This window comes from Rhinoderma darwinii (genome assembly GCF_050947455.1).
Source record: "Rhinoderma darwinii isolate aRhiDar2 chromosome 2 unlocalized genomic scaffold, aRhiDar2.hap1 SUPER_2_unloc_55, whole genome shotgun sequence".
Lineage (NCBI taxonomy): Eukaryota > Metazoa > Chordata > Amphibia > Anura > Rhinodermatidae > Rhinoderma > Rhinoderma darwinii.
In genome coordinates, this window is record NW_027461724.1 from 1,332,430 (window position 1) to 1,349,875 (window position 17,446).

At 41.8% G+C, this 17,446-nt stretch overlaps 58 pseudogenes; all 58 read right to left on the reverse strand.

Annotated features, from left to right (window-relative positions):
* Window positions 1–148: 148 nt before the first annotated feature.
* Window positions 149–267, reverse strand: LOC142678751 (5S ribosomal RNA; annotated as a pseudogene).
* Window positions 268–517: 250 nt separating this feature from the next.
* Window positions 518–636, reverse strand: LOC142679246 (5S ribosomal RNA; annotated as a pseudogene).
* A 440-nt stretch (window positions 637–1,076) lies between these two features.
* On the reverse strand, window positions 1,077–1,195 carry LOC142678752 (5S ribosomal RNA; annotated as a pseudogene).
* A 439-nt stretch (window positions 1,196–1,634) lies between these two features.
* On the reverse strand, window positions 1,635–1,753 carry LOC142678762 (5S ribosomal RNA; annotated as a pseudogene).
* Window positions 1,754–5,611: 3,858 nt separating this feature from the next.
* Window positions 5,612–5,730, reverse strand: LOC142677694 (5S ribosomal RNA; annotated as a pseudogene).
* Window positions 5,731–6,169: 439 nt separating this feature from the next.
* Window positions 6,170–6,288, reverse strand: LOC142679187 (5S ribosomal RNA; annotated as a pseudogene).
* Window positions 6,289–6,541: 253 nt separating this feature from the next.
* Window positions 6,542–6,660, reverse strand: LOC142678825 (5S ribosomal RNA; annotated as a pseudogene).
* A 67-nt stretch (window positions 6,661–6,727) lies between these two features.
* On the reverse strand, window positions 6,728–6,846 carry LOC142678966 (5S ribosomal RNA; annotated as a pseudogene).
* Window positions 6,847–7,657: 811 nt separating this feature from the next.
* Window positions 7,658–7,776, reverse strand: LOC142679658 (5S ribosomal RNA; annotated as a pseudogene).
* Window positions 7,777–7,843: 67 nt separating this feature from the next.
* On the reverse strand, window positions 7,844–7,962 carry LOC142679961 (5S ribosomal RNA; annotated as a pseudogene).
* Window positions 7,963–8,029: 67 nt separating this feature from the next.
* Window positions 8,030–8,148, reverse strand: LOC142678732 (5S ribosomal RNA; annotated as a pseudogene).
* A 67-nt stretch (window positions 8,149–8,215) lies between these two features.
* LOC142678361 (5S ribosomal RNA) lies at window positions 8,216–8,334 on the reverse strand (annotated as a pseudogene).
* Window positions 8,335–8,401: 67 nt separating this feature from the next.
* On the reverse strand, window positions 8,402–8,520 carry LOC142679277 (5S ribosomal RNA; annotated as a pseudogene).
* Window positions 8,521–8,587: 67 nt separating this feature from the next.
* On the reverse strand, window positions 8,588–8,706 carry LOC142678796 (5S ribosomal RNA; annotated as a pseudogene).
* Window positions 8,707–8,773: 67 nt separating this feature from the next.
* LOC142679670 (5S ribosomal RNA) lies at window positions 8,774–8,892 on the reverse strand (annotated as a pseudogene).
* A 67-nt stretch (window positions 8,893–8,959) lies between these two features.
* On the reverse strand, window positions 8,960–9,078 carry LOC142678039 (5S ribosomal RNA; annotated as a pseudogene).
* Window positions 9,079–9,144: 66 nt separating this feature from the next.
* On the reverse strand, window positions 9,145–9,263 carry LOC142678345 (5S ribosomal RNA; annotated as a pseudogene).
* A 67-nt stretch (window positions 9,264–9,330) lies between these two features.
* Window positions 9,331–9,449, reverse strand: LOC142679682 (5S ribosomal RNA; annotated as a pseudogene).
* A 67-nt stretch (window positions 9,450–9,516) lies between these two features.
* On the reverse strand, window positions 9,517–9,635 carry LOC142679694 (5S ribosomal RNA; annotated as a pseudogene).
* Window positions 9,636–9,702: 67 nt separating this feature from the next.
* Window positions 9,703–9,821, reverse strand: LOC142678250 (5S ribosomal RNA; annotated as a pseudogene).
* Window positions 9,822–9,888: 67 nt separating this feature from the next.
* LOC142678027 (5S ribosomal RNA) lies at window positions 9,889–10,007 on the reverse strand (annotated as a pseudogene).
* Window positions 10,008–10,073: 66 nt separating this feature from the next.
* Window positions 10,074–10,192, reverse strand: LOC142679073 (5S ribosomal RNA; annotated as a pseudogene).
* Window positions 10,193–10,259: 67 nt separating this feature from the next.
* Window positions 10,260–10,378, reverse strand: LOC142679706 (5S ribosomal RNA; annotated as a pseudogene).
* Window positions 10,379–10,445: 67 nt separating this feature from the next.
* Window positions 10,446–10,564, reverse strand: LOC142678259 (5S ribosomal RNA; annotated as a pseudogene).
* A 67-nt stretch (window positions 10,565–10,631) lies between these two features.
* Window positions 10,632–10,750, reverse strand: LOC142679060 (5S ribosomal RNA; annotated as a pseudogene).
* Window positions 10,751–10,817: 67 nt separating this feature from the next.
* Window positions 10,818–10,936, reverse strand: LOC142678662 (5S ribosomal RNA; annotated as a pseudogene).
* A 67-nt stretch (window positions 10,937–11,003) lies between these two features.
* LOC142678347 (5S ribosomal RNA) lies at window positions 11,004–11,122 on the reverse strand (annotated as a pseudogene).
* Window positions 11,123–11,189: 67 nt separating this feature from the next.
* LOC142679965 (5S ribosomal RNA) lies at window positions 11,190–11,308 on the reverse strand (annotated as a pseudogene).
* A 67-nt stretch (window positions 11,309–11,375) lies between these two features.
* LOC142678132 (5S ribosomal RNA) lies at window positions 11,376–11,494 on the reverse strand (annotated as a pseudogene).
* Window positions 11,495–11,561: 67 nt separating this feature from the next.
* On the reverse strand, window positions 11,562–11,680 carry LOC142678110 (5S ribosomal RNA; annotated as a pseudogene).
* Window positions 11,681–11,747: 67 nt separating this feature from the next.
* Window positions 11,748–11,866, reverse strand: LOC142679116 (5S ribosomal RNA; annotated as a pseudogene).
* Window positions 11,867–11,933: 67 nt separating this feature from the next.
* On the reverse strand, window positions 11,934–12,052 carry LOC142678671 (5S ribosomal RNA; annotated as a pseudogene).
* Window positions 12,053–12,119: 67 nt separating this feature from the next.
* LOC142679719 (5S ribosomal RNA) lies at window positions 12,120–12,238 on the reverse strand (annotated as a pseudogene).
* Window positions 12,239–12,305: 67 nt separating this feature from the next.
* Window positions 12,306–12,424, reverse strand: LOC142679990 (5S ribosomal RNA; annotated as a pseudogene).
* Window positions 12,425–12,491: 67 nt separating this feature from the next.
* LOC142678134 (5S ribosomal RNA) lies at window positions 12,492–12,610 on the reverse strand (annotated as a pseudogene).
* Window positions 12,611–12,677: 67 nt separating this feature from the next.
* On the reverse strand, window positions 12,678–12,796 carry LOC142678531 (5S ribosomal RNA; annotated as a pseudogene).
* Window positions 12,797–12,863: 67 nt separating this feature from the next.
* Window positions 12,864–12,982, reverse strand: LOC142679117 (5S ribosomal RNA; annotated as a pseudogene).
* Window positions 12,983–13,049: 67 nt separating this feature from the next.
* On the reverse strand, window positions 13,050–13,168 carry LOC142678010 (5S ribosomal RNA; annotated as a pseudogene).
* A 67-nt stretch (window positions 13,169–13,235) lies between these two features.
* Window positions 13,236–13,354, reverse strand: LOC142679731 (5S ribosomal RNA; annotated as a pseudogene).
* A 253-nt stretch (window positions 13,355–13,607) lies between these two features.
* LOC142677796 (5S ribosomal RNA) lies at window positions 13,608–13,726 on the reverse strand (annotated as a pseudogene).
* Window positions 13,727–13,793: 67 nt separating this feature from the next.
* Window positions 13,794–13,912, reverse strand: LOC142678036 (5S ribosomal RNA; annotated as a pseudogene).
* Window positions 13,913–13,979: 67 nt separating this feature from the next.
* On the reverse strand, window positions 13,980–14,098 carry LOC142679734 (5S ribosomal RNA; annotated as a pseudogene).
* A 253-nt stretch (window positions 14,099–14,351) lies between these two features.
* On the reverse strand, window positions 14,352–14,470 carry LOC142677852 (5S ribosomal RNA; annotated as a pseudogene).
* A 67-nt stretch (window positions 14,471–14,537) lies between these two features.
* Window positions 14,538–14,656, reverse strand: LOC142678339 (5S ribosomal RNA; annotated as a pseudogene).
* Window positions 14,657–14,723: 67 nt separating this feature from the next.
* LOC142677854 (5S ribosomal RNA) lies at window positions 14,724–14,842 on the reverse strand (annotated as a pseudogene).
* Window positions 14,843–14,909: 67 nt separating this feature from the next.
* LOC142678252 (5S ribosomal RNA) lies at window positions 14,910–15,028 on the reverse strand (annotated as a pseudogene).
* Window positions 15,029–15,281: 253 nt separating this feature from the next.
* LOC142677855 (5S ribosomal RNA) lies at window positions 15,282–15,400 on the reverse strand (annotated as a pseudogene).
* A 67-nt stretch (window positions 15,401–15,467) lies between these two features.
* LOC142678121 (5S ribosomal RNA) lies at window positions 15,468–15,586 on the reverse strand (annotated as a pseudogene).
* A 67-nt stretch (window positions 15,587–15,653) lies between these two features.
* On the reverse strand, window positions 15,654–15,772 carry LOC142678040 (5S ribosomal RNA; annotated as a pseudogene).
* A 66-nt stretch (window positions 15,773–15,838) lies between these two features.
* Window positions 15,839–15,957, reverse strand: LOC142679072 (5S ribosomal RNA; annotated as a pseudogene).
* A 67-nt stretch (window positions 15,958–16,024) lies between these two features.
* LOC142678672 (5S ribosomal RNA) lies at window positions 16,025–16,143 on the reverse strand (annotated as a pseudogene).
* Window positions 16,144–16,210: 67 nt separating this feature from the next.
* LOC142680001 (5S ribosomal RNA) lies at window positions 16,211–16,329 on the reverse strand (annotated as a pseudogene).
* Window positions 16,330–16,396: 67 nt separating this feature from the next.
* On the reverse strand, window positions 16,397–16,515 carry LOC142678028 (5S ribosomal RNA; annotated as a pseudogene).
* Window positions 16,516–16,582: 67 nt separating this feature from the next.
* LOC142678056 (5S ribosomal RNA) lies at window positions 16,583–16,701 on the reverse strand (annotated as a pseudogene).
* Window positions 16,702–16,768: 67 nt separating this feature from the next.
* On the reverse strand, window positions 16,769–16,887 carry LOC142678003 (5S ribosomal RNA; annotated as a pseudogene).
* A 67-nt stretch (window positions 16,888–16,954) lies between these two features.
* Window positions 16,955–17,073, reverse strand: LOC142678135 (5S ribosomal RNA; annotated as a pseudogene).
* Window positions 17,074–17,140: 67 nt separating this feature from the next.
* Window positions 17,141–17,259, reverse strand: LOC142678111 (5S ribosomal RNA; annotated as a pseudogene).
* A 67-nt stretch (window positions 17,260–17,326) lies between these two features.
* Window positions 17,327–17,445, reverse strand: LOC142679118 (5S ribosomal RNA; annotated as a pseudogene).
* Window position 17,446: the final 1 nt, after the last annotated feature.

The following is a 17,446-nucleotide window of genomic DNA, read 5'->3' on the forward strand; positions in this document are numbered from 1 at the left end:
TGGTACTAGCGAGGTGTTAAAGTGTTATTCATCTGCAATTTGACGAGAAAAGGCACATTTCAGCTAAGAATGGCCATTAACTTTTAAAGCTTTAGTTTATTATTATTTTTAATCGATTGTGAAACAAATTCGAAACGACATAATATAAAGTCAACCGCACCACGGATTCCCAGACAGTTTCCCACACTGGTACTAGCGAGGCCTTAAGCTGTGTAACTTCTGCGATCTGACGAGAGCAGGCACATTCAGCTTACAATGGCCATTGACAATAAATGCTTTAATCCATAGTCCATTTTAATCGATTGTGAAACAAATCTAAACGACATAAAAAGTCAACCGCACCACAAATTCCCAGACAGTCTCCCACACTGGTACTAGCGAGGCCTTAAAGTGTTATATATCTGCGATTTGATGAGAAAAGGCACATTTAAGCTTAGAATGGCTATTAACTTTTAAAGCTTTAGTCTATTATTATTTTTAATCGATTGTGAAACAAATTCTAAACGACATAATAAAAAGTCAACCGCACCACGGATACCCAGACAGTCTCCCACACTGGTACTAGCGAGGCCTTAAGCTGTGTAACTTCTGCAATCTGACGAGAGCAGGCACATTCAGCTTAGAACGGCCATTGACATTAAATCTTTTAATCCATAGTCCATTTTAATCGATTGTGAAACAAAATCTAAACGACATAATAAAAAGGCAGCTGCACCACGTTTTCCCAGACAGTCTCCCACACTGGTACTAGCGAAGGCTTAAGCTGTGTAACTTCTGCGATCTGACGAGAGCAGCCACATTCAGCTTAGAATTGCCATTGACGTTAAATGCTTTAATCCATAGTCCTATTTAATCTATTGTGAAACAAAATCTAAACGACATAATAAAAAGTCAACAGCACCACGGATTCCCAGACAGTCTCCCACACTGGTACTAGCGAGGTGTTAAAGTGTTATTCATCTGCAATTTGACGAGAAAAGGCACATTTCAGCTAAGAATGGCCATTAACTTTTAAAGCTTTAGTTTATTATTATTTTTAATCGATTGTGAAACAAATTCGAAACGACATAATATAAAGTCAACCGCACCACGGATTCCCAGACAGTTTCCCACACTGGTACTAGCGAGGCCTTAAGCTGTGTAACTTCTGCGATCTGACGAGAGCAGGCACATTCAGCTTACAATGGCCATTGACAATAAATGCTTTAATCCATAGTCCATTTTAATCGATTGTGAAACAAATTCTAAACGACATAATAAAAAGTCAACCGCACCACGGATACCCAGACAGTCTCCCACACTGGTACTAGCGAGGCCTTAAGCTGTGTAACTTCTGTGATCTGACGAGAGCAGCCACATTCAGCTTAGAATGGTCATTGACGTTAAATGCTTTAATCCATAGTCCTATTTAATCTATTGTGAAACAAAATCTAAACGACATAATAAAAAGTCAACTACACCACGGATTCCCAGACAGTCTCCCACACTGGTACTAGCGAGGCCTTAAGCTGTGTAAATTCTGTGATCTGACGAGAGCAGCCACATTCAGCTTAGAATGGTCATTGACGTTAAATGCTTTAATCCATAGTCCTATTTAATCTATTGTGAAACAAAATCTAAACGACATAATAAAAAGTCAACCGCACCACGGATTCCCAGACAGTCTCCCACACTGGTCCTAGCGAGGCCTTAAGCTGTGTAACTTCTGCGATCTGACGAGAGCAGGCATATTCAGCTTAGAATGGCCATTGACATTTAACCCCTTCCCGACATTTGCCGTACATGTACGTCATGGAAAGCATTGACTTCCCGCATCTTGCCGTACATGTACGCCGAATGTTTGGGACCGGCTCAGAAGCTGAGCTGGTGCCATCATCACCGGATCTCAGCTGTATCTTATAGCTGAGATCCGGCTGTAACGGCGGGGACCGAAATTAGCTTCGATCCCCGCCATTAACCCCTTAAGTGCAGCGCTCAAACGCGATCGCTGCACTTAAGGTGTTTGTAGCTCATCGGAACCCCAGTAATAAAATTGCCGGGGTTCCGGTGGCTGCAATTGCAACCGGAGGCCTAATACTGGCCTCCCGGTCTGCCTAGCACCGAAGCCGGTCAAGATCCGCTGGGCGGCGGAGCCTGATCGGCTTCCGTAGCTGCCGGCAAGATGGCGCCGGGTCAGGAGCTGATCCGGCGTCATCAGCGGTGGAAGTCAGCTGTACTGTACAGCTGACATCCACTTGTAACGCCAGGAACCGGAGCTAGCTCCGATCCCTGCCATTAACCCCTTCGATGCAGCAATCGAAAGCGATTGCTGCATCGTAGCGGTTACTAGCAGATCGCCAGCCCTGACAGTCAATCAGGACTGGCGACTGCTGTTATGGCAACAGGAGACACAATGGTCTCCTGCTCTGCCATTACGGAAGCCGATTTAGGCCCCGCCGGGAGGCGAAGCCTAATCGGCTTGCTGTCAGTGAATGACTGACAGATCTAATACATTGCACTACATAGGTAGTGCAATGTATTAGAAAAAAAAAAATCTGACCGTTGGACCTTCAAGTCCCCTAGTGGGACTTGAGAAAAAGTGTAAAAAAAGTATAAAAAAGTGTAAAAAAAAGTGCAAATAATAAAAGTTTGAAAACAATAAAAGTTTCAAGTAATCAAATAAAACACAATCCCCCTTTTACTCTTATCAAGTCCTTTATTATTGAAAAATAATAATAAACCATATGTATTTGGTATCGCCGCGACCGTAACGACCTGAGGTATCAAAATATTATATTATTTATTGCACGCGGTGAACAGCGTAAAAAAAAACGTAAAAAACGTTACCAGAGTTTCTGTTTTTTAGTCACTTTGCCCTACAAATGTTAGAATAAAAAGTGATCAAAAAGTCGCACGTATCCAAAAATGGTACCTATAAAAACGATAGCTCGTCCCGCAAAAAACAAGCCCTCATACACCTCCGTCGACAAAAAAATGAAAAAGTTATGGTTCTCACAACTTGGCGACAGAAAAAATACATTCTTTTTGCAAAAGTAATTTTAATGTGCAAAAAGTTGTAAAACATAAAAAAGTGCTATAAATTAGGTATCGCCGGAATCGTACTGACCCGCAGAATAAAGTTAACATGTAATTTATAACGCATGGTGAACGCTGTATAAAAAAAAAACCGAAAAAATCTGTGTCAGAATTGCGTTTTTTTGTTTACCTGGCATCCCAAAAAATAGGATAAAAGGTGATCAAAAAGTCACATGTACCCCAAAATGGTACCAATAATAACTACAGCTTGTCCCACAACAAACCAGCCCTCATACCACTACATCTATGAAAAAATAAAATTATTTATGGCTCCAATAAGTCAGGAAATAAAAAAATATGCAGTTGTGCCCGAGGGGAACATTTCTTCTGTTTGAAGAGGCGATTTATCAAGGACCTAAAATTAGGGAACCAGGAAGGGGAGGGCCCAAACATATCCGCTGGAAGCGACGGTGCCCGTATTATACCAGGACAACACTTCCTAGCAAAATTCCCCAAACTACAAAGGTGCGGAGTATGGACCAAAAGGGGCATAAGAAAGGACGCCATATATCAGTGCGACACCGGCCTGTGCAGAAATGATTGTGTCACAGCGTAACACAAATCTATGGATAATTTTATTGTTTATTTTACCCCATTATTATACCCCCTGACTATGCCCCTTATATACTCCGCCCGGCTTACATATGCCCTACATTATAAACGGAAACACCAGTAAGACTCCAAACAAAACTACTACCAAGCAAAATTCACGCTCCAAAAGCCAAATGGCGTTTCCTCCCATCTGAACCCTACAGCGTGCCCAAACAGCAGTTTCCTTCCACATATATGGCACTGTCATACCCGGGAGAACCCTTTTAGCAATTTTTGGGGTGTGTGTCTCCAGTGGCATAAGCTGGGCACGACATATTTGCCACTGAATGGCATATCTAGGGAAAAATATAAATTTTTAATTTGCACCATCCACAGCGCATTCATTTATGGAAAAGACCTGTGGGGTGAAAATGCTCACTACACCCCTTAATAAATGCCTTGAGGGGTGCAGTTTCCATAATGGGGTCACTTCCCAGGGGTTTATTTTTATTATTTCACATCTGAGCCTCTGCAGTTGTGAACCAATACTTTGTAAATCGCCAAATTAGGCCTCAATTTTACATGGTACGCTTTCACTCCTGAGCCTGGTCGACTGTCCAGGCAAGAGATTAGGGCCACATGTAGGGTGTTTCTAAAACCAGGAAACCCAGCATAATAATTAGAGAGCTGTCTTGTTATGGTGGCACAAGCCGGGCACCACATATTGTCCACATATCTGTGGAAAAAATCCCATTTTCACTCTGCAACATCGAGTTCACACTAATTTCTACAAAACATCTGCAGGGTTAACATGCTCACTACACCCCTAGGTAAATGCATTGAGGGGTGTAGTTTCCAAAATTGGGTCACTTCTGGGGGGTTTCCACTGTTTTGGGCCCACAGGCGCCCAGAAACCAATCCAGCAACATCTGCACTCCAAATGGCGGTCCTTCCCTTCTGAGCCCTGCCGTTTGCCCAAACAGCAGTTTATGACCACATATGGGGTATTGCCGTACTCGGGAGAAATTGCTTTACAAATGTTGGGTTCTTTTTTTTCCTTTATTTGTTGCGAAAATGAAAAAATTTGCGCTAAAGCTACGTCTTATTGAAGAAAAAGGATTGTTTTTATTTTCACTGCCCAATTCTAATAAATTCTATGAAACATCTGTGGGGTCAAAATGCTCACTACGCCCCTAGATGAATTCCTCAAGAGGTGTAGTTTCCTAAATGGTGTCACTTTTTGGGTGTTTTCATTGTTTTTTCCCCTCAGGGGCTTTGCAAATGTGACATGGCCGCCGCAAACCATTCCTGCTCAATGTGATCTCCAAAAGCCAAATAGCGCTCTTTCCCTTCTAAGCCAAGCCGTGTCTCCAAACAGCCGTTTATTACCACATGTGGGGCATTGTTTTACTCGGGAGAAATTGCTTTACAAATTTTGTGGTGCTTTTTCTCCTTCAGTCCTTCTGGAAATTAGTAAAAATAAGCTAAACCTACATTTTCTTTGAAAAAATGTTGATTTTTATTTTCAGGGCCTACTTCCAATAATTTCTGCAAAAAACCTGTTGGGTCAAAACGCTCACTATACCCCTAGATAATTTCCTCAATGGGTGTAGTTTCCAAAATGGGGTCACTTGTGGGGGTTTTCCACTGTTTTGTCCCCTCAGGGGCTTTGTAAATGTGACATGGCCTCCGCAAACCATTCCTGCTAAACTTGAGCTCCAAAAGCCAAATAGCGCTCTTTCACTTCTCAGCCTTGCCTTGTCTCCAAACAACCGTTTATTACCACATGTGGGGTATTGTTTTACTCGGGAGAAATTGCTTTACAAATTTTACGGTGCTTTTTCTCCTTTAGTGCTTGTGGAAATCAGAAAAAAAATCGCTAAACCTACATTTTCTTTGAAGAAATGTTGATTTTAATTTTCACGGCCTACTTCCAATAATTTCTGTAAAAAAACCTGTGCGGTCAAAATCGATTGTGAAACAAATTCTAAACGACATAATAAAAAGTCAACAGCACCACGGATTCCCAGACAGTCTCCCACACCAGTACTAGCGAGGCCTTAAGCTGTGTAACTTCTGCGATCTGACGAGAGCAGGCACATTCAGCTTAGAATGGCCATTGACATTAAATGTTTTAATCCATAGTCCATTTTAATCTATTGATAAACAAAATCTAAACGACATAATAAAAAGTCAACCGCACAACGGATTCCCAGACAGTCTCTCACACTCGTACTAGCGAGGCCTTAAAGTGTTATATATCTGTGATTTGACGAGAAAAGGCACATTTCAGCTAAGAATGGACATTAACTTTTAAAGCTTTGGTTTATTATTATTTTTAATCGATTGTGAAACTAATTCTAAACGACATAATAAAAAGTCAACCGCACCACGGATTCCCAGACAATCTCCCGCACTGGTACTAGCAAGGCCTTAAGCTGTGTAACTTCTGCAATGTAACAAGAGCAGGCACATTCAGCTTAGAATGGCCATTGCCAATAAATGCTTTAATCCATAGTCCATTTTAATCGATTGTGAAACAAATCTAAACGACATAATAAAAAGTCAACCGCACCACAGATTCCCAGACAGTCTCCCACACTGGTAATAGCGAGGCCTTAAGCTGTGTAACTTCTGCGATCTGACGAGGGCAGGCACATTCAGCTTAGAATGGCCATTGACGTTAAATGTTTTAATCCATAGTCCTATTTAATCTATTGTGAAGCAAAATCTAAACGACATAATAAAAAGTCAACCGCACCACGGATTCCCAGACAGTCTCCCACACTGGTAATAGCGAGGCCTTAAGCTGTGTAACTTCTGCGATCTGACGAGAGCAGCAACATTCAGCTTAGAATTGCCATTGACGTTAAAAGTTTTTATCCATAGTCCTATTTAATCTATTGTGAAACAAAATCTAAACGACATAATAAAAAGGCAACCGCACCACGTTTTCCCAGAGAGTCTCCCACACTGGTACTAGCGAGGACTTAAGCTGTGTAACTTCTGCGATCTGACGAGAGCAGGGACATTCAGCTCAGAATGGCCATTGACATTAAATGCTTTAATCCATAGTCCTTTTTAATCGATTGTGAAACAAAATCTAAACGACATAATAAATAGTTAACCGCACCACGGATTCCCAGACAGTCTCCCACACTGGTACTAGCGAGGCCTTAAGCTGTGTAACTACTGCGATCTGACGAGAGCAGGCACATTCAGCTTAGAATGGCCATTGCCAATAAATGCTTTAATCCATAGTCCATTTTAATCGATTGTGAAACAAACCTAAACGACATAATAAAAGGCAACAGCACCACGGATTCCCAGACAGTCTCCCACACTGGTAATAGCGAGGCCTTAAGCTGTGGAACTTCTGCGATGTGACGAGAGCTGGCACATTCAGCTTAGAATTGCCATTGACGTTAAATGTTTTAATCCATAGTCCTATTTAATCTATTGTGAAACAAAATCTAAACTACATAATAAAAAGGCAACCGCACCACGGATTCCCAGACAGTCCCCCACACTGGTACTAGCGAAGACTTAAGCTGTGCAACTTCTGCGATCTGACAAGAGCAGGGACATTCAGCTCAGAATGGCCATTGCCATTAAATGCTTTAATCCATAGTCCTTTTTAATCGATTGTGAAACAAAATCTAAACGACATAATAAAAAGTCAACCGCACCACGGATTCCCAGACAGTCTCTCACACTCGTACTAGCGAGGTGTTAAAGTGTTATTCATCTGCGATTTGACGAGAAAAGGCACATTTCAGCTAAGAATGGCCATCAACTTTTAAAGCTTTAGTCTATTTTTATTTTTAAAAGATTGTGAAACAAATTCTAAACGACATAATAAAAAGTCAACAACACCACGGATTCCCAGAAAGTCTCCCACACTGGTACTAGTGAGGTGTTAAAGTGTTATTCATCTGCGATTTGACGAGAAAAGGCACATTTCAGCTAAGAATGGCCATTAGCTTTTAAAGCTTTAGTTTATGATTATTTTTAATCGATTGTGAAACAAAATCTAAACGACATAATAAAAAGTCAACCGCACCACGGATTCCCAGACAGTCTCCCACACTGGTACTAGCGAGGCCTTAAGCTGTGTAACTTCTGCGATCTGACGAGAGCAGGCACATTCAGCTTAGAATGGCCATTGACATTAAATGCTTTAATCCATAGTCCTTTTTAATCGATTGTGAAACAAAATCTAAACGACATAATAAAAAGTCAACCGCACCACGGATTCCCAGACAGTCTCCCACACTGGTACTAGCGAGGCCTTAAGCTGTGTAACTTCTGCGATCTGACGAGAGCAGGGACATTCAGCTTAGAATGGCCATTGACATTAAATGCTTTAATCCATAGTCCTTTTTAATCGATTGTGAAACAAAATCTAAACGACATAATAAAAAGTCAACCGCACCACGGATTCCCAGACAGTCTCCCACACTGGTACGAGCGAGGACTTAAGCTGTGTAACTTCTGCGATCTGACGAGAGCAGGCACATTCAGCTTAGAATGGCCATTGACATTAAATGCTTTAATCCATAGTCCTATTTAATCTATTGTGAAACAAAATCTAAACGACATAATAAAAAGTCAACCCCACCACGGATTCCCAGACAGTCTCCCACACTGGTACTAGCGAGGCCTTAAGCTGTGTAACTTCTGCGATCTGACGAGAGCAGGCACATTCAGCTTAGAATGGCCATTGACATTAAATGCTTTAATCCATAGTCCTTTTTAATCGATTGTGAAACAAAATCTAAACGACATAATATAAATTCAACCGCACCACGGATTCCCAGACAGTCTCCCACACTGGTACTAGCGAGGCGTTAAGCTGTGTAACTTCTGCGATCTGACGAGAGCAGGCACATTCAGCTTAGAATGACCATTGACTTTAAATGCTTTAATCCATAGTCCTATTTAATCTATTGTGAAACAAAATCTAAACGACATAATAAAAAGTCAACCGCACCACGGATTCCCAGACAGTCTCCCACACTGGTACTAGCGAGGCGTTAAGCTGTGTAACTTCTGCGATCTAACGAGAGCAGGCACATTCAGCTTAGAATGGCCATTGACATTAAATGCTTTAATTCATAGTCCTTTTTAATCGATTGTGAAACAAAATCTAAACGACATAATAAAAAGTCAACCGCACCACGGATTCCCAGACAGTCTCCCACACTGGTACTAGCGAGGCCTTAAGCTGTGTAACTTCTGCGATCTGACGAGAGCAGGCACATTCAGCTTAGAATGGCCATTGACATTAAAAGCCTTAATCCATAGTCCTATTTAATCTACTGTGAAACAAAATCTAAACAACATAATAAAAAGTCAACCGCACCACGGATTCCCAGACAGTCTCCCACACTGGTACTAGCGAGGCCTTAAGCTGTGTAACTTCTGCGATCTGACGAGAGCAGGGACTTTCAGTTTAGAATGGCCATTGACATTAAAGGCTTTAATCCATAGTCCTATTTAATCTACTGTGAAACAAAATCTAAACAACATAATAAAATTCAACCACACCACGGATTCCCAGACAGTCTCCCACACTGGTACTAGCGAGGCCTTAAGCTGTGTAACTTCTGCGTTCTGACGAGAGCAGGCACATTCAGCTTAGAATGGCTATTGACGTTAAATGCTTTAATCCATAGTCCTATTTAATCTATTGTGAAACATAATCTAAACGACATAATAAGAAGTCAACCGCACCACGGATTCCCAGACAGTCTCCCACACTGGTACTAGCGAGGCCTTAAGCTGTGTAACTTCTGCGATCTGACGAGAGCAGGCACATTCAGCTTAGAATGGCCATTGACATTAAATGCTTTAATCCATAGTCCTTTTTAATCTATTGTGAAACAAAATCTAAACGACATAATAAAAAGTCAACCGCACCACGGATTCCCAGACAGTCTCCCACACTGGTACTAGCGAGGCCTTAAGCTGTGTAACTTCTGCGATCTGACGAGAGCAGGCACATTCAGCTTAGAATGGCCATTGACATTAAATGCTTTAATCCATAGTCCTTTTTAATCGATTGTGAAACAAAATCTAAACGACATAATAAAATGTCAACCGCACCACGGATTCCCAGACAGTCTCCCACACTGGTACTAGAGAGGCCTTAAGCTGTGTAACTTCTGCGATCTGACGAGAGCAGGGACATTCAGCTTAGAATGGCCATTGACATTAAATGCTTTAATCCATAGTCCTTTTTAATCGATTGTGAAACAAAATCTAAACGACATAATAAAAATTCAACCGCACCACGGATTCCCAGACAGTCTCCCACACTGGTACTAGCGAGGCCTTAAGCTGTGTAACTTCTGCGATCTGACGAGAGCAGGCACATTCAGCTTAGAATGGCCATTGACGTTAAATGTTTTAATCCATAGTCCTATTTAATCTATTGTGAAACAAAATCTAAACGAAATAATAAAAGTCAACCGCACCACGGATTCCCAGACAATCTCCCACACTGGTACTAGCGAGGCGTTAAGCTGTTTAACTTCTGCGATCTAACGAGAGCATGCACATTCAGCTTAGAATGGCCATTGACATTAAATGCTTTAATCCATAGTCCTTTTTAATCGATTGTGAAACAAAATCTAAACGACATAATAAAAAGTCAACCGCACCACGGATTCCCAGACAGTCTCCCACACTGGTACTAGCGAGGCCTTAAGCTGTGTAACTTCTGCGATCTGACGAGAGCAGGCACATTCAGCTTAGAATGGCCATTGACATTAAAAGCCTTAATCCATAGTCCTATTTAATCTATTGTGAAACAAAATCTAAACAACATAATAAAAAGTCAACCGCACCACGGATTCCCAGACAGTCTTCCACACTGGTACTAGCGAGGCCTTAAGCTATGTAACTTCTGCGTTCTGACGAGAGCAGGCACATTCAGCTTAGAATGGCCATTGACATTAAATGCTTTAATCCATAGTCCTTTTTAATCAATTGTGAAACAAAATCTAAACGACATAATAAAAAGTTAACCACACCACGGATTCCCAGACAGTCTCCCACACTGGTACTAGCGAGGCCTTAAGCGGTGTAACTTCTGCGATCTGACGAGAGCAGGCACATTCAGCTTAGAATGGCCATTGACATTAAATGCTTTAATCCATAGTCCTTTTTAATCGATTGTGAAACAAAATCTAAACGACATAATAAAAATTCAACCGCTCCACGGATTCCCAGACAGTCTCCCACACTGGTACTAGCGAGGCCTTAAGCTGTGTAACTTCTGCGATCTGACGAGAGCAGGCACATTCAGCTTAGAATGGCCATTGACGTTAAATGCTTTAATCCATAGTCCTATTTAATCTATTGTGAAACAAAATCTAAACGACATAATAAAAAGTCAACCGCACCACGGATTCCCAGACAGTCACCCACACTGGTACTAGCGAGGCGTTAAGCTGTGTAACTTCTGCGATCTAACGAGAGCAGGCACATTCAGCTTAGAATGGCCGTTGACATTAAATGCTTTAATCCATAGTCTTTTTTAATCGATTGTGAAACAAAATCTAAACGACATAATAAAAAGTCAACCGCACCACGGATTCCCAGACAGTCTCCCACACTGGTACTAGCGAGGCCTTAAGCTGTGTAACTTCTGCGATCTGATGAGAGCAGGCACATTCAGCTTAGAATGGCCATTGACATTAAAAGCCTTAATCCATAGTCCTATTTAGTCTATTGTGAAACAAAATCTAAACAACATAATAAAAAGTCAACCGCACCACGCATTCCCAGACAGTCTCCCACACTGGTACCAGCGAGGCCTTAAGCTGTGTAACTTCTGCGATCTGACGAGAGCAGGGACTTTCAGCTTAGAATGGCCATTGACATTAAATGCTTTAATCCATAGTCCTTTTTAATCGATTGTGAAACAAAATCTAAACGACATAATAAAAACTCAACCGCACCACAGATTCCCAGACAGTCTCCCACACTGGTACTAGCGAGGCCTTAAGCTGTGTAACTTCTGCGTTCGGACGAGAGCAGGCACATTCAGCTTAGAATGGCCATTGACGTTAAATGCTTTAATCCATAGTCCTATTTAATCTATTGTGAAACAAAATCTAAACGACATAATAAAAAGGCAACCGCACCACGGATTCCCAGACAGTCTCCCACACTGGTACTAGCGAGGCGTTAAGCTGTGTAACTTCTGCGATCTAACGAGAGCAGGCACATTCAGCTTAGAATGGCCATTGACTTTAAATGCTTTAATCCATAGTCCTTTTTAATCGATTGTGAAACAAAATCTAAACGACATAATAAAAAGTCAACCGCACCACGGATTCCCAGACAGTCTCCCACACTGGTACTAGCGAGGCCTTAAGCTGTATAACTTCTGCGATCTGACGAGAGAAGGCACATTCAGCTTAGAATGGCCATTGACGTTAAATGCTTTAATCCATAGTCCTTTTTAATCGATTGTGAAACAAAATCTAAACGACATAATAAAAAGTCAACCGCACCACGGATTCCCAGACAGTCTCCCACACTGGTACTAGCGAGGCCTTAAGCTGTGTAACTTCTGCGATCTGACGAGAGCAGGCACATTCAGCTTAGAATGGCCATTGACATTAAATGCTTTAATCCATAGTCCTTTTTAATCGATTGTGAAACAAAATCTAAACGACATAATAAAAAGTCAACAGCACCACAGATTCCCAGACAGTCTCCCACACTGGTACTAGCGAGGCCTTAAGCTGTGTAACTTCTGCGATCTGACGAGAGCAGGGACATTCAGCTTAGAATGGCCATTGACATTAAAAGCCTTAATCCATAGTCCTATTTAGTCTATTGTGAAACAAAATCTAAACAACATAATAAAAAGTCAACCGCACCACGCATTCCCAGACAGTCTCCCACACTGGTACCAGCGAGGCCTTAAGCTGTGTAACTTCTGCGATCTGACGAGAGCAGGGACTTTCAGCTTAGAATGGCCATTGACATTAAATGCTTTAATCCATAGTCCTTTTTAATCGATTGTGAAACAAAATCTAAACGACATAATAAAAACACAACCGCACCACAGATTCCCAGACAGTCTCCCACACTGGTACTAGCGAGGCCTTAAGCTGTGTAACTTCTGCGTTCGGACGAGAGCAGGCACATTCAGCTTAGAATGGCCATTGACGTTAAATGCTTTAATCCATAGTCCTATTTAATCTATTGTGAAACAAAATCTAAACGACATAATAAAAAGGCAACCGCACCACGGATTCCCAGACAGTCTCCCACACTGGTACTAGCGAGGCGTTAAGCTGTGTAACTTCTGCGATCTAACGAGAGCAGGCACATTCAGCTTAGAATGGCCATTGACTTTAAATGCTTTAATCCATAGTCCTTTTTAATCGATTGTGAAACAAAATCTAAACGACATAATAAAAAGTCAACCGCACCACGGATTCCCAGACAGTCTCCCACACTGGTACTAGCGAGGCCTTAAGCTGTATAACTTCTGCGATCTGACGAGAGCAGGCACATTCAGCTTAGAATGGCCATTGACGTTAAATGCTTTAATCCATAGTCCTTTTTAATCGATTGTGAAACAAAATCTAAACGACATAATAAAAAGTCAACCGCACCACGGATTCCCAGACAGTCTCCCACACTGGTACTAGCGAGGCCTTAAGCTGTGTAACTTCTGCGATCTGACGAGAGCAGGCACATTCAGCTTAGAATGGCCATTGACATTAAATGCTTTAATCCATAGTCCTTTTTAATCGATTGTGAAACAAAATCTAAACGACATAATAAAAATTCAACCGCACAACGGATTCCGAGACAGTCTCGCACACTGGTACTAGCGAGGCCTTAAGCTGGGTAACTTCTGCGATCTGACGAGAGCAGGCACATTCAGCTTAGAATGGCCATTGACGTTAAATGATTTAATCCATAGTCCTATTTAATCTATTGTGAAACAAAATCTAAACAACATAATAAAAAGTCAACCGCACCACGGATTCCCAGACAGTCTCCCACACTGGTACTAGCGAGGCCTTAAGCTGTGTAACTTCTGCGATCTGACGAGAGCAGGCACATTCAGCTTAGAATGGCCATTGATGTTAAATGTTTTAATCCATAGTCCTATTTAATCTATTGTGAAACAAAATCTAAACGAAATAATAAAAAGTCAACCGCACCACGGATTCCCAGACAGTCTCCCACACTGGTACTAGCTAGGCCTTAAGCTGTGTAACTTCTGCGATCTGACGAGAGCAGGCACATTCAGCTTAGAATGGCCATTGACATTAAAAGCCTTAATCCATAGTCCTATTTAATCTAATGTGAAACAAAATCTAAACAACATAATAAAAAGTCAACCGCACCACGGATTCCCAGACAGTCTCCCACACTGGTACTAGCGAGGCCTTAAGCTGTGTAACTTCTGCGATCTGACGAGAGCAGGCACATTCAGCTTAGAATGGCCATTGACGTTAAATGCTTTAATCCATAGTCCTATTTAATCTATTGTGAAACAAAATCTAAACGACATAATAAAAAGTCAACCGCACCACGGATTCCCAGACAGTCACCCACACTGGTACTAGCGAGGCGTTAAGCTGTGTAACTTCTGCGATCTAACGAGAGAAGGCACATTCAGCTTAGAATGGCCATTGACACTAAACGCTTTAATCCATAGTCCTTTTTAATCGATTGTGAAACAAAATCTAAACGACATAATAAAAAGTCAACCGCACCACGGATTCCCAGACAGTCTCCCACACTGGTACTAGCGAGGCCTTAAGCTGTGTAACTTCTGCGATCTGACGAGTGCAGGCACATTCAGCTTAGAATGGCCATTGACATTAAAAGCCTTAATCCATAGTCCTATTTAATCTATTGTGAAACAAAATCTAAACAACATAATAAAAAGTCAACCGCACCACGCATTCCCAGACAGTCTCCCACACTGGTACCAGCGAGGCCTTAAGCTGTGTAACTTCTGCGATCTGACGAGAGCAGGGACATTCAGCTTAGAATGGCCATTGACATTAAAGGCTTTAATCCATAGTCCTTTTTAATCGATTGTGAAACAAAATCTAAACAACATAATAAAAAGTCAACCGCACCACGGATTCCCAGACAGTCTCCCACACTGGTACTAGCGAGGCCTTAAGCTGTGTAACTTCTGCGATCTGACGAGTGCAGGCACATTCAGCTTAGAATGGCCATTGACATTAAAAGCCTTAATCCATAGTCCTATTTAATCTATTGTGAAACAAAATCTAAACGACATAATAAAATGTCAACCGCACCACGGATTCCCAGACAGTCTCCCACACTGGTACTAGAGAGGCCTTAAGCTGTGTAACTTCTGCGATCTGACGAGAGCAGGGACATTCAGCTTAGAATGGCCATTGACATTAAATGCTTTAATCCATAGTCCTTTTTAATCGATTGTGAAACAAAATCTAAACAACATAATAAAAAGTCAACCGCACCACGGATTCCCAGACAGTCACCCACACTGGTACTAGCGAGGCGTTAAGCTGTGTAACTTCTGCGATCTAACGAGAGAAGGCACATTCAGCTTAGAATGGCCATTGACACTAAACGCTTTAATCCATAGTCCTTTTTAATCGATTGTGAAACAAAATCTAAACGACATAATAAAAAGTCAACCGCACCACGGATTCCCAGACAGTCTCCCACACTGGTACTAGCGAGGCCTTAAGCTGTGTAACTTCTGCGATCTGACGAGTGCAGGCACATTCAGCTTAGAATGGCCATTGACATTAAAAGCCTTAATCCATAGTCCTATTTAATCTATTGTGAAACAAAATCTAAACAACATAATAAAAACTCAACCGCACCACGGATTCCCAGACAGTCTCCCACACTGGTACTAGCGAGGCCTTAAGCTGTGTAACTTCTGCGATCTGACGAGAGCAGGCACATTCAGCTTAGAATGGCCATTGACATTAAAAGCCTTAATCCATAGTCCTATTTAATCTACTATGAAACAAAATCTAAACAACATAATAAAAAGTCAACCGCACCACGGATTCCCAGACAGTCTCCCACACTGGTACTAGCGAGGCCTTAAGCTGTGTAACTTCTGCGATCTGACGAGAGCAGGGACTTTCAGTTTAGAATGGCCATTGACATTAAAGGCTTTAATCCATAGTCCTTTTTAATCGATTGTGAAACAAAATCTAAACGACATAATAAAATTCAACCACACCACGGATTCCCAGACAGTCTCCCACACTGGTACTAGCGAGGCCTTAAGCTGTGTAACTTCTGCGATCTGACGAGGGCAGGCACATTCAGCTTAGAATGGCCATTGACATTAAATGCTTTAATCCATAGTCCTTTTTAATCTATTGTGAAACAAAATCTAAACGACATAATAAAAAGTCAACCGCACCACGGATTCCCAGACAGTCTCCCACACTGGTACTAGCGAGGCCTTAAGCTGTGTAACTTCTGCGATCTGACGAGAGAAGGCACATTCAGCTTAGAATGGCCATTGACATTAAATGCTTTAATCCATAGTCCTTTTTAATCGATTGTGAAACAAAATCTAAACGACATAATAAAATGTCAACCGCACCACGGATTCCCAGACAGTCTCCCACCCTGGTACTAGAGAGGCCTTAAGCTGTGTAACTTCTGCGATCTGACGAGAGCAGGGACATTCAGCTTAGAATGGCCATTGACATTAAATGCTTTAATCCATAGTCCTTTTTAATCGATTGTGAAACAAAATCTAAACGACATAATAAAAATTCAACCGCACCACGGATTCCCAGACAGTCTCCCACACTGGTACTAGCGAGGCCTTAAGCTGTGTAACTTCTGCGATCTGACGAGAGCAGGCACATTCAGCTTAGAATGGCCATTGACGTTAAATGCTTTAATCCATAGTCCTATTTAATCTATTGTGAAACAAAATCTAAACGACATAATAAAAAGTCAACCGCACCACGGATTCCCAGGCAGTCACCCACACTGGTACTAGCGAGGCGTTAAGCTGTGTAACTTCTGCGATCTAACGAGAGCAGGCACATTCAGCTTAGAATGGCCGTTGACATTAAATGCTTTAATCCATAGTCTTTTTTAATCGATTGTGAAACAAAATCTAAACGACATAATAAAAAGTCAACCGCACCACGGATTCCCAGACAGTCTCCCACACTGGTACTAGCGAGGCCTTAAGCTGTGTAACTTCTGCGATCTGATGAGAGCAGGCGCATTCAGCTTAGAATGGCCATTGACATTAAAAGCCTTAATCCATAGTCCTATTTAGTCTATTGTGAAACAAAATCTAAACAACATAATAAAAAGTCAACCGCACCACGCATTCCCAGACAGTCTCCCACACTGGTACCAGCGAGGCCTTAAGCTGTGTAACTTCTGCGATCTGACGAGAGCAGGGACTTTCAGCTTAGAATGGCCATTGACATTAAATGCTTTAATCCATAGTCCTTTTTAATCGATTGTGAAACAAAATCTAAACGACATAATAAAAACTCAACCGCACCACAGATTCCCAGACAGTCTCCCACACTGGTACTAGCGAGGCCTTAAGCTGTGTAACTTCTGCGTTCGGACGAGAGCAGGCACATTCAGCTTAGAATGGCCATTGACGTTAAATGCTTTAATCCATAGTCCTGTTTAATCTATTGTGAAACAAAATCTAAACGACATAATAAAAAGGCAACCGCACCACGGATTCCCAGACAGTCTCCCACACTGGTACTAGCGAGGCGTTAAGCTGTGTAACTTCTGCGATCTAACGAGAGCAGGCACATTCAGCTTAGAATGGCCATTGACT